Raw genomic sequence first — 12,339 nt, 5'->3', positions numbered from 1 at the left:
GCCACACCTCCTGCACAGTCCTGGGAGGGGAAGAACTTCCCCTATATAAAACTGGGGCTGAGGCAGGGTTAGTGAGTAGAGAAGAAGTAGAGACAGAGAGAAGAAGCAAATATAGGAACAGAACATCAGGAGCTCTGTGGGAGCAGTGTTACAAGGAGTCAGGGGCTGGCAGCTGCAGAGCTCGCCCTGACTGAGAAGATTTCTTACCGGACCCGGAGTCCGAGGCTGTGGGGACTATCTCCTACCCAGCAGCAGAAACCGACCGGCAGGGGATTGCAGGTCCTCTGGCCCAGAAACCCGAAGGCACGTTCACACGCGTGGGACCAGCACCGCCATCGTGGAGCGGAAGCCATTAGAAGGTCCCGAGTCACCGGCCATACGGGTGAGCACCACACGGTACACTCAGGGACGTGGGCTACTTTTACCCGCCTCTAGCAAGGTAGCCAGAAGAGTACAGTTAGTTGGGAAGGCCTACAACTCCGCCTGGCCAGGGGAGATCCCATCTGCTCAAGGACTGACCAGGCCCCGATTGCTAGCAAGTACTCCGGGAGGGTCTATCTTTGTCACCAGTAAAGACCCTGAACTACACCGCATCGTCTCTGAGTGGTTCGTGCTACCCCCATCATCCACGTCGGCTGCCCTGAGGCCATACCCCTCCCGTTGGGGGTTATACTACCACGCTGCACAATCCTACCACCGGCCTCAGCGGTCTGCCCTGCAGCAGCAGCCCTAAAGCTGCATTCAACGGGTGGCGTAGTCATCCACCATCTACTGCTAATAGACTGCCACTTAGTCTGACTCCCTGGGCACGGACCGGGTCACCGCCACGAGACTACTACCCCCATCTGATCCGGCTCCGGGTAGGCTCCCGCGTGCGCAACGCTGCGCGACTCAGGCCCAGGGGCGCGTCAACTTTTGGCGTAGTCGGCAGGATTCCGTGCCCGCAACCACCGGGTACTGCGTGCCTGAAAAAGAGACTTTTAAAACTTACCATCCGTGAAGTTTTCCCGCCATCCGGCTCCATCTTCAGCCTTCTTCCCGCCATCCGAGAAGATTCCCGCCATCCGGCGCCATCTTCAGCCTTCTTCCCGCCATCCGTGAGGTTTTCCCGCCATCCGGCGCCATCTTCAGCCTTCTTCCCGCCATCCGAGAAGATTCCCGCCATCCGGCGCCATCTTCAGCCTTCTTCCCGCCATCCGTGAGGTTTTCCCGCCATCCGGCGCCATCTTCAGCCTTCTTCCCGCCATCCGTGGAGTTTTCCCGCCGTTGGACGCCATCTTGAAGACGCCGCGCGGGAAGAAGAGGGGCGTGGACTCCGAAAGCGCGCGAGAACTGAAGCCCCGCCTCACGTCCGGACGTTGCGTAAGGTCCTGGAAGGAGCCCAGCAGACGCCGACGTCACAGGAGCGCGACGGAAGGTCCTCAACCCTGACGATCCACTGCGGAGCCGCGGCCTACGGAAGAGGATCATCGCAAGGTAGGCCACGGTCCACTAGGGGGGAGAAGGATGTCGGATACGGAGGAGAGCTTCACCGCTCCAACCCCCGCCAGCGCCACCGCTGTGGCGGTCATGCCTTTTACCATGCCCTATATCCTGGGGGCAGCCTGGCTACCCCAGTACTCAGGGGAGTCACATACCCTGCAGGACTTTAGAGAAAAACTGGATAGCCTCTTCCAGGTGTACCCCCTCACAGAAGAGCAAAAAGTGAGCATCCTGGTGGCCCAATTAACCGGGGCAGCCCAAAGGGAGGTAAAGTCCTGGCCACCTGGGGGGAGGACTGTCGCAGGGATACTAACCCGGCTGAGGGACACCTTTGATACCCGCACCTCAGCCGAGATCAAGCTTAGATTCTACGGGTGCAAACAGCGGGCACATGAGAGTATAAGGGACTATGCCCTGAACCTACAAGAGGCCCTGAGGGCCATTAAGCAGACCGACCCTGACGGCGTGGGAGACGAGGACAGGCTGTTAACTGAACAATTTATAGAGGGTTTATATTGCAATGCCCACCGAACTCAGTTGCGGGCAATGGCCTTACAGGACCCTCATCTGGGATTTGCACAGTTCAAGGACAGAGCCATCCGGGTGCTCCGAGAACCGGCACCAGGTGGCGTTGTGACCCACAGACGCCCCACTACCACTTACCACCAGGAGGCGGCGCCCTTGTCGGCAGGGCCTGTGGGAGCTGATGCGCAGGCTTTGAACAATGACTCAGCTCCAGACCTGCACCATCAGGTCCAAGAGCTAGCTAAAAGCGTTGCCGCGCTAACCCGAACTGTGCAGTCTTTACAGGTTTCCACTCCAGGGAAGATCCAGCTGGCATCCGGACCGGAGGACATCCCGTGGCGTCGACCAAGGAGGACCCCACCGGCCAGAGGAAGACCCAGCGACCGATACAACGAGGACGGACAACCCATCTGCCGCCGCTGCAATCAACCCGGACATATGGCAAGGTACTGTCCTTTAAACTGGCACAACCTAGGGTAGAGGGCCAACCCCTAGGAAAAAGATCATCAGGCCCATCGAACTGGCGCGACAAATATGTGGGCGGACGTCCAGTCTTGCCTGTGGTACTGGATGGCATTCCTATGAGTGCCCTACTGGACACCGGATCACAGGTCACCACCTTCCCGTACGTGCTCTTCAAGCAGTACTGGAATGACTCGGATATTACCCGCTACCCTGACGACGATTTGAGTATCATCGCCAGCAATGGTCAGCCCGTGCCACAGATCGGATTTAAAGAGGTGACCATTAAAATTGGTAGAGTTGAACTGGCAGCACAGGGGCTGATCATTGTAGACATTGACAAACACGAGAGTCACCCAAAGATAACTCTAGGAACTAATGTAATTGAAAATTGTCTTGCAGAGGTGATTTTCCTTTTACAGCAGGTTGCCAAGAACGCCAGCTCCGGCGAGCAGCGAGTGCTCCAAAAAGAGATCCGGGCACTGATGTGACGGCAACAGGTGGAACTCTCCGGCGGTGAGATTGGTAGCGTTAGAATGTGTGACCCTTTCCCTATTGCCATGCCCCCAAAAAGTGAAATGATGATTTGGTGCCGGGCAGCTATTGGTCTGAGAGGTAGAGATTACCAGGCAATGGTAGAACCAGTTTACTCAGACAGTAGGCCCACCATCTTGACAGCACGGGGGGTGGTTAATGTACGCCATGGGAGGGTGCCCGTTCGCATAATCAATATCGGGAAGAGGGAAGTGTACCTGCCCCGGTATGCCACGCTAGCCAAATTATATACCATTAACCAAAATGCTATACAATCTGTGGAACCCTTGCCTCCATCTCACCCGGAGGAAGGTAACGGCTCTAAGAAAACAATGGAGGACTGGTGTCAGCAACTACATTTGGGTACTGACTCCACTCCCTCCCACCAAAAACAGGGAGTCTACCGGGTGGTTCAAGAGTATGAGAGAGTGTTTAGTAAACACCCGTTAGACTTCGGGCGAGTCAAGGGGGTAGAACACCACATCCCCACGGGAGATCATCCTCCCATAAAAGAGAGGTATCGGCCCGTACCCCCTGCACATTACCAACACGCCAAGGGGATGCTTAGAGACATGAAGGAGGCTGGGGTAATCCGGGATAGCTGTAGCCCCTGGGCAGCCCCACTAGTTTTAGTCAAAAAGAAAGACAACACTATGAGGATGTGTGTAGATTACCGGAAAATCAACCGTATCACACACAAGGATGCGTACCCTTTACCAAGGATAGAGGAGTCTTTGGCTGCTTTAAGATCTGCTAACTTCTTCTCTACCTTGGATCTCACTAGCGGGTACTGGCAGGTTCCTGTAGCAGAGGCGGACCGGGAGAAGACCGCATTCACCACCCCGATGGGACTTAGCGAGTTTACCTGTATGCCGTTTGGACTTTGTAACGCACCAGGAACCTTCCAACGATTAATGGAGTGCTGTCTGGGACACAAAAATTTCGAGACGGTCTTGTTGTACCTGGACGATGTCATCGTATATTCCAAGACTTATGAGGACCACCTGAAACATCTGGCGGAAGTGTTCGAAGCCCTGGCAGGTTACGGCCTGAAGGTGAAACCCTCTAAGTGTCACCTCCTGAAGCCAAAGGACACGTGGTGAGCGCTGATGGAGTGGCTCCCGACCCTGATAAGATCACCGCAATTAAGGAATGGCCAAGTCCCTCCAGTGTAAAGGAAGTGCGGCAGTTCCTTGGGTTGGTAGGCTATTACCGCAGATTCATCCCCGGCTTCACCAAAAAGGCAGCTCCTATGCAGGACCTCCTGATAGGCCAGTCCCGGAAGGCCAAGAACCAGAAGCCGCCCTTCAGATGGGAGAAGTTGGAAGAAGAGTCCTTCCGCCAGCTGAAGATGGCCCTCACGGGGGATGAAATCCTGGCGTACCCGGATTACAGCCAGTCCTTTATCCTCTACACCGACGCAAGTAACATCGAGCTAGGAGCTGTGCTGTCCCAGATCCAGCAGGGGAAAGAACGAGTCATCGCTTATGCCAGCCGAAAACTGCGACCCACCGAGAGAAACCCTGAGAATTACAGCTCATTTAAGCTAGAGTTCCTGGCAGTGGTGTGGGCAGTCACCGAACGCTTTAAGCACTACCTCGCTTCTTCCCGGTTCATCGTGTACACGGATAACAACCCGTTGACACACCTGGACACAGCCAGACTCGGTGCCCTAGAGCAGAGATGGATGGCCCGTCTGTCCAACTACGAGTTCACAATCAAATACCGGGCAGGACGCTCCAATACCAACGCGGACGCCCTGTCCAGGATGCCAAATCTACCGGACGGAGGAGAAGATCCAGAGGGACTGGAAGAAGTCGAACTCCCCGCGTTTCACCGTCATGGGACTATCCAGTATTCCCATCAGGTAAGGAGTAAGCAAGGCGCTACGCTTAACCCCTTACCTCACTACAACTGGGCGGAAACGCAGGACAGTGACCCTGCCGTCCGGCTGGTGAAGGAGATGCTGACTCGGCCAGAGGCTCGCCTTGACCCAGACGCTCCGGAGGAAGCCAAGCAACTGTGGGCAGAAAAGAGTAGACTGTTCCTTTACAAGGGGAAGTTGTGCCGCAGAATGGTTAACTCCCGGACGCATGAACTAATCTGGCAAGTAGTGGTGCCACGAAGAGACGCAGCCATGGTGATGGAGGCATACCACGACGGGGCTGGACACTTCGGATGGAAGAAAATGGAGTTCCTGCTGCGCGAGCGGTTCCACTGGGTAGGCATGAGGGGAACCATCGAGAGGTGGTGCAGAGACTGTGGCCCGTGCAACCTAAGAAGGAAGGACCGTGCCAGCCAGAAGACTCCCCTGCAGTCCATCGTCACCCGGCAGCCATTGGAACTGGTAGCCTTGGATCATGTAAAACTGACCCCAAGCAGAAGTGGCTACGTCTACGCACTAACCATCGTGGATCACTACTCCCGGTTCTTGGTTGTCGTCCCCGTCAAGGACTTAACAGCTCGAACAGCAGCTAGAGCCTTCCAGCAGCATTTCTGCCGTCCACACGGGTACCCGGACCAAGTGTTGACAGACCAGGGACCTGCCTTTGAAGCGGAGGTCTTCCAAGAATTCTGCACTCTGTATGGCTGCCGGAAGATAAGGACGACACCCTATCATCCGCAAACTAATGGACTTTGTGAGAAAATGAACCAGGTGGTAATGGATCTTCTGAAAACGTTGCCCCTGGAAGAACGCAGTCTGTGGCCTGAGAAGCTGCCCGATCTGGTGGACCTATACAACCACATCCCGGTAGGTTCCACCAACTGTACCCCGGCTTACCTAATGAGGGCGAGACCTGGTAAGTTACCTGTTGACCTGGAAATGGGAGTCCTGACACCCGAGGACACTTCACCAGAAGCAGACTGGGACACAGAGAGGCAGCAGCAGTACCGGAGAGTACAGGAGAGCGTGGAGCGAAGTCTCTGTCAGGCTAGGGAAAGACAAGAGAAAACTTACAACCAGTATGCTCCCGCTGTTCCCTTGGTACCCGGAGAGCAGGTCTTGAAGAGAAAAAGACGGCTCCACAAGTTGGACGACCAGTGGGAGAAGGACCCGTACACCGTACTGCCCTCAAGCCACGACAACCCGAAGGTCTGTACCATCAGTAAAGACGGAGGGGAGACCACAGCCATTGTATCCCGGGATCACCTGAAGAAGTGTCCTGAACAGCTACGGAACCCTGAAGAGGAACAAGAAGACCATCGACCCATAGAGGAAAGGGAAGATATGGTTAGTACTGTGCTCGGAGACTTCCCTCGGTCTTGGACTCAAGTCAATAGTGCAGTTGTGGTACCCGTACTCACCTTCCTCCAACCAGCATCCCAAGCACCTACAGAGCAACAGGTAGAGCTGGAAGAACAGCCGGTCCAGGAGGCAGAAGACCCCACACCAGCAGACCAGGAGGATCAACCCTCTGCTTGCAGTGAGCCTGCCATATCCCTAGTGAGCCAAAGGGCCCGTAGACCGCTGCCCAGTTTACCCTTAACAGCTCCTACACCCTGTAGTTCAGGGCCAGACAGTCAGCTCCGTAGGTCCACTAGGGCCACTAGAGGCCAGTTACCCGCACGTTGGAGGATTTGAAGTGTATAAATTGTTTTATTTGTGGTTACCTGTTTTTCTTGTTGCTTGTGTATAATTATGTGTTTCTAGTTGTTTATAGGAGTCTTTGGTGGATTTACCAGGAATCCTGTGTACATAGTTGGAGCGTAACCCAGGATGGACTAAAGACTGTTAAGGACTCGGGGCAGGACAGACCCCAACCTGGTTACGTCTCCCTGTTTTGGTGAAATGGACACCTTGCTTTTCTTCAAAAACTGCACCCGGTTGCGGACACGCCGTGACCATCTTTATATGTTTTTCTTATTGTACTATTATTGTTTATCCCTTGTTATGTTTTTCTAAAAATATGTTTAGTCCCGGAGTACTAAATTTCACTAGGGGGGAATGTGACACCCCAGGGGTCTGGTTGCCACAGTGATAGAGATATTACGTCTGAGAGCAGGTGGGAGGTCTCTTGGTCAGGAATCCTATGCATGCCACACCTCCTGCACAGTCCTGGGAGGGGAAGAACTTCCCCTATATAAAACTGGGGCTGAGGCAGGGTTAGTGAGTAGAGAAGAAGTAGAGACAGAGAGAAGAAGCAAATATAGGAACAGAACATCAGGAGCTCTGTGGGAGCAGTGTTACAAGGAGTCAGGGGCTGGCAGCTGCAGAGCTCGCCCTGACTGAGAAGATTTCTTACCGGACCCGGAGTCCGAGGCTGTGGGGACTAACTCCTACCCAGCAGCAGAAACCGACCGGCAGGGGATTGCAAGTCCTCTGGGAGGGTCTATCTTTGTCACCAGTAAAGACCCTGAACTACACCGCATCGTCTCTGAGTGGTTCCTGCTACCCCCATCATCCACGTCGGCTGCCCTGAGGCCATACCCCTCCCATTGGGGGTTATACTACCACGCTGCACAATCCTACCACCGGCCTCAGCGGTCTGCCCTGCAGCAGCAGCCCTAAAGCTGCATTCAACGGGTGGCGTAGTCATCCACCATCTACTGCTAATAGACTGCCACTTAGTCTGACTCCCTGGGCACGGACCGGGTCACCGCCACGGGACTACTACCCCCATCTGATCCGGCTCCGGGTAGGCTCCCGCGTGCGCAACGCTGCGCGACTCAGGCCCAGGGGCGCGTCACAGTTTCAAGGCTTTTACTCACAGGTGTTGCTCCGGTCACTTCGGCCAAGGGTGACCACCCGAGCCGTGCTGCGTCCACCAGGTGCGGGACTCGGCCAACTCCCAGGCAGTTCCAGAGCGTGGTCCTGAGCTCCCCTCTCGTCCTTCCTACAGGCCGTCCTCACCAGGGACCCACCTATGTCCGGCTTCCTCGGGCCTTATGGGGCAAAACCTCTCTCCGGTTTTCCTGACCCTATGTGGCGTGCCTTCCTGGTGGATGTGGCGAGGGGTCGCGCCAAAACTTGTCCACGACCTCCGGTTCCTGGCTAAGGATGATTTGCCTCCACCAGCTTGGGATCCGGTACCCTTCTCTGCCAACCCTTCACCCGTTTTAGTTCACTCGTGGGATCTCAGGGTTCCCTCTGCTTGCGTCTCTGGGCCTTTCCTTGTGTTCCCTTTTCTTCCTCTCTCTGCTTCAGGCCTGGCTCTGGAGCTGGGCCCAGACGGAGCCACAGCTCCCCCTCAGCCCTCTCTGGCTGAGCTCCTCTCTCTGAACAGACTCTCCTCTGAACAGGACCCTGTCTCAAGATGGTGCCCACCTCTTATACTCCCTCTGACACCCGAGCCCAGGTGACTAGCACCCAATGGGCTCCTTCCTATGCCCAGAGTCCCTCCCCTGACTGCTCCTACACTACTGGGATGTTCCTCCCCCCCTCCCACTCCAGCCAGGGACAGACGCTGTCGTACCTGCACAACTATCTGGTGGGAGTACCGTTGTTCTGTCCCCCGGAAATGGGATGAGTTCAGTGTATGCAACTAGCTGAGCTCAGTTCCACACTCCATCCTTACCCGGGAGTGGAATACCACACCTCTGGTTGAGGTGCAATACCCCTGTAGCAGCCGAGTCCTCGGGGTGCTACACATGCAAAGACGCTTAACAAACGCTTCTACCCGGCGGGATAAACGCATGTAAAAAACGCATGCGTTTTTCCTGCCAGGGAGAAGCGTAAAAAATATGCAGCATTTCTGCATCGTGGGCACATAGCCTTAAACATAAAATCATTTACACAGCAGAAAATAGATTTTTTTGTTTCAAGTGTGGGAAATTTTTTAACCAGAAATCAAATCTTGTTAATCACCAGAGAAGTCACACAGAGGAGAAGCCATTTTCTTGTTCAGAATGTGGAAAATGTTTTACAGAGAAATCAAGTTTAATCAAACATCAGAGAAATCACACAGGGGAGATGCCTTTTTCCTGTTCAGAATGTGGAAAATGTTTTAGCCGGAAATCAGGTTTGGTTAAGCACAAGAGATCTAATGTGATAGAAGATTACAGTCCGGGGAAGACGGGAAACATTCATATAGACGACCGGTGGAGATGTAGTCAGTGAAGAACTCTGGCTAAATATGTTTGTAGAGCCATAGTAGAAGATGAAGATGTTGTCCTCCTCATGAAGTAGTTATTTCTCATGTCACATGTAATGAATATCTCCTGCAGTATTGCTAATGCTGATTGCAGTGTCGGTAAATGAGACGAGAATTAGCTTTATGGAAGATGAGTCTTTGAGAAATGTGTTCAGCTACAGACTCCGAGGAAGAAACTGCTTGTTGTCTGTGGCCTAAAATATATAGGTTTTATTAGTAGATGTAAAGAAGAAAACTAAATACTGTAAAATAATATATCTCCTCATATGTTTCCCCTTATTATCTCCAGTAATTGTATTATGACGCAGGATTTTTATGATGTTACATAGGCTCATCATCTTCTCATTCAGGTCCCTACAATATTAGATCCTCTCAGTGAAGATCTTCTATTTAAGAGAATTTTCCTAATGGACCCATCAAAGATGGATTTGGATAGAGACAAGATGGCGGAGAGGATATTACAACTCACCCTAGAGATCCTCTTCCATCTTACTGGAGAGGTGAGAGATTCTGATGACGTCACATTACACCATTCTTATCTATGGGAGTAACAGATGGACAGAACTGGAGAGGTGAGGACTCTGGAAATGTCTGGAGGGAGATTTATTTATATGTCTTTCCATAACCAGGATTACATATTAGTGAAGACCTCTAGTGAGCGCTGTCAGGTCCATGTGTCTGAGGGATGGGGAAGACCCCTGAGCCCAATCACAGGGCCTCCATCTCACCCCCTGATACATGAGGACATCAGTGACCGGAAGATCGTAGAACTCACCTACAAGATGATTGAGCTGCTGACTGGAGAGGTGACAGTGCTGGGAATACTGGGATATTATACAGTAACCCAATGAAGGATCGGGGGGGTGACTATATCATTGTATGTGTCAGGTTCCTATAAGATGTGAGGATGTCACTGTCTATTTCTCCATGGAGGAGTGGGAGTATTTAGAAGGACATAAAGATTTGTACAAAGACGTCATGATGGAGGTTCCCCAGCCCCTCACATCACCAGGTAATAGACAGGACTAAATACACACAGCCTATAATTATCTGTATGTAAAGAATAAATTCAGTCCCTGTATGTGTTTCTTCCAGATCTATCCAGTAAGAGGACAACACCAGAGAGATGTCCCCGTCCTCTTCTTCCACAGGACTGTAAACAAGAAGACCCCAATGTTCCTCAGGATCATCAGGTAGATGGAGAGAAGGTGTCATGAGATCTCCCCTATGATGTGTAGATGGCTGTGAAAGTCTTGTGCTCAGTCTTGTTTTATCCACCAGTATTATGTGTTTTCCTTTTGTGTAATGAGAACGGTGGAGATGGCAGGATTAGAGCTGTTCATAGATGGGACTTCTCATCTGTCTGTGACTTTTACAATATTTGTTTCAGGGTGAAAATCTGACCCATATTAATACTACAGAGACATATGTGAGGGGTGATGAGCGGTGTAAAGAGGAGATTCCTACATATGACTACCCAGGTGAGTAGTAACCACTAAATGCAGAGAAGTCACAGATTCTTCTCTGTCACCGGCTGTGGCTGCTTTATCGGTGGTGTAGTCCGGCCATATCACAATCGTGTGATCACCATTTTGCCTCTAGACCACAACATTCTCCTTCACCAAAAACTGTTCAAATGATTTTGGGCATTTAAAAGCCTTTTCCATAGAACTTACAACCTGGAGGATCCACCTCCCCCCTGTGATTAGGAGACGTTACCTGCCCAGATCTGTAAATCACAAAGCCAGAAAATCACTTGAAGAAAAATATAATGATGGGTCTGTAAGAGAAAGCGGAGGGTAATGATGCTGTTGGTTTCCTAGGACCCTGATATCTTATTGGATGACTCTACCTTCTCTCCCTTCTGTGCTGCTGAATGTCCTCATATGGTCCCTACAAGACCAGGTCCAGTCTTTCTGGCCAAACTTCACTTTTATGATCGACAACATTAAATGTGCAGTGAGACCAAGTGTGAATTTTGTACAATAACAACAGAGTTTCCCTTTATCCTGACTTTTCAGTTTCTTTTAAAACCGACTAACTTCAAACCAGATTGTGATAAACTAAACAAAAAAAACAAACATTACACCTGTGCCATGATATATCTCTAAGCTAAATTTAAGACACCTCAGCTCTGCACTATTATAAAAAGTTCTCTTTGAATGTCTAATATTTCTTCTTGAAACTCATCTGACAGAAAATATTGTCCCTTACGATAGTTTAGATTGCCAAGAGCCACCGAGCTCCATACTCTAATTACCTCAGAGAGGTTTCACCACTAGTTACTCACTACTTACTGATGGAGACTGCTGAGATTGGTCATTTCAGTAGATGTGTTATTGTCTATACTCACAGTTTTGCCTATAGTAGTTAGTGCCCAAAATACTCTGATTTAACCCCTTCCTGCAGCCAGTTTTGTGTTCCTATCTGGGCCCATTTTTCAAATCTATGGAAAAATACTCTGGCTTCTCTTCAGAACGTAAAAATCTTTTGCCTTTTACTAAAGATTTCCATGGAGAGGAGCAAAACTGAGTTTTGTGAAGATATTTTTTCTATTTTTTTTTTTTTAAACACAAATTGAGAGATTACGGGGAATTTTACTTTGATTTTACAGAATGTCTGCAAAACTGCTGAATGGTTTGTGGTATCGGGGTATTTATTTTCTGGGCTTTGACTGAATGCTTCATCTGCTCCCCCAAACCCGCTATGTGATTAAACCACTAAACCTGTTAAAGAGGTTATGTACGGTTGTCCTGAGGAAGGAGTCGGTGGTCTCTGAAACGCGTAGACAATAAACCTACATTTTTATCCATACTAATGGTTTGTCGTGACTCCAGAGGACGCAGAAACAACGTCCTTTCCCAGCACCTATCTCTGACATTTTTCAAATCTGACGTGTGTCACTTTATGTGGTGAAAAGTGTTGGAATTCTTCACAAAGGATAATAGGAAACAAATGGACCTTACAAATAATTTTCCATCTTCTCTTGAATCTGACAATACCCTATATATGGTTGTACACTACTGTCTGGGCACATGGCAGGTTAAGAAGGGAAGGAGCGCCATTTAGCTATTTGAATGCAGATTTTGCTGGGATAGTTTGCAGACACAATGTATTGGGGAAACTGTTCATGGTCACCTGGCAGCTCAAAAGTTGGCTACCACAAACAGGCTTGGCACTATCTACTCCATTTTCCAGATCCCAGGGTTTGCCTTGCTCATCATCTTTTAACCCCTCTACATGG

The 12,339-nt window shown here is 51.0% G+C and overlaps 1 protein-coding gene, 1 long non-coding RNA gene, 1 other non-coding gene and 1 pseudogene across 4 annotated transcripts in view; 3 read left to right on the top strand and 1 right to left on the bottom strand.

Moving 5' to 3' along the window:
* Nucleotides 1-12,339, top strand: part of LOC141178593 (uncharacterized) — a 328,452-nt gene that overhangs the window by 27,556 nt on the left and 288,557 nt on the right. The gene's annotated exons all lie outside the window — the stretch shown is intronic.
* The window catches only part of LOC141178605 (uncharacterized), a 92,806-nt pseudogene that overhangs the window by 59,520 nt on the left and 20,947 nt on the right, over nucleotides 1-12,339 (top strand).
* Nucleotides 1-12,339, bottom strand: part of LOC141178606 (uncharacterized) — a 39,146-nt gene that overhangs the window by 16,417 nt on the left and 10,390 nt on the right. The window lies entirely within an intron of this gene.
* LOC141178734 (U5 spliceosomal RNA) lies at nucleotides 11,552-11,670 on the top strand. Its single transcript, XR_012254853.1, has one exon. It is a non-coding gene; the product is annotated as a U5 spliceosomal RNA (small nuclear RNA).

The sequence above is a fragment of the Phyllobates terribilis genome, unplaced genomic scaffold (genome assembly GCF_046119375.1).
Source record: "Phyllobates terribilis strain yellow unplaced genomic scaffold, ASM4611937v1 Scaffold_29__1_contigs__length_15306474, whole genome shotgun sequence".
Classification (NCBI taxonomy): domain Eukaryota; kingdom Metazoa; phylum Chordata; class Amphibia; order Anura; family Dendrobatidae; genus Phyllobates; species Phyllobates terribilis.
The sequence above is the reverse complement of the archived record's forward strand: the minus strand, read 5'-3'. Positions and strand labels throughout refer to the sequence as shown.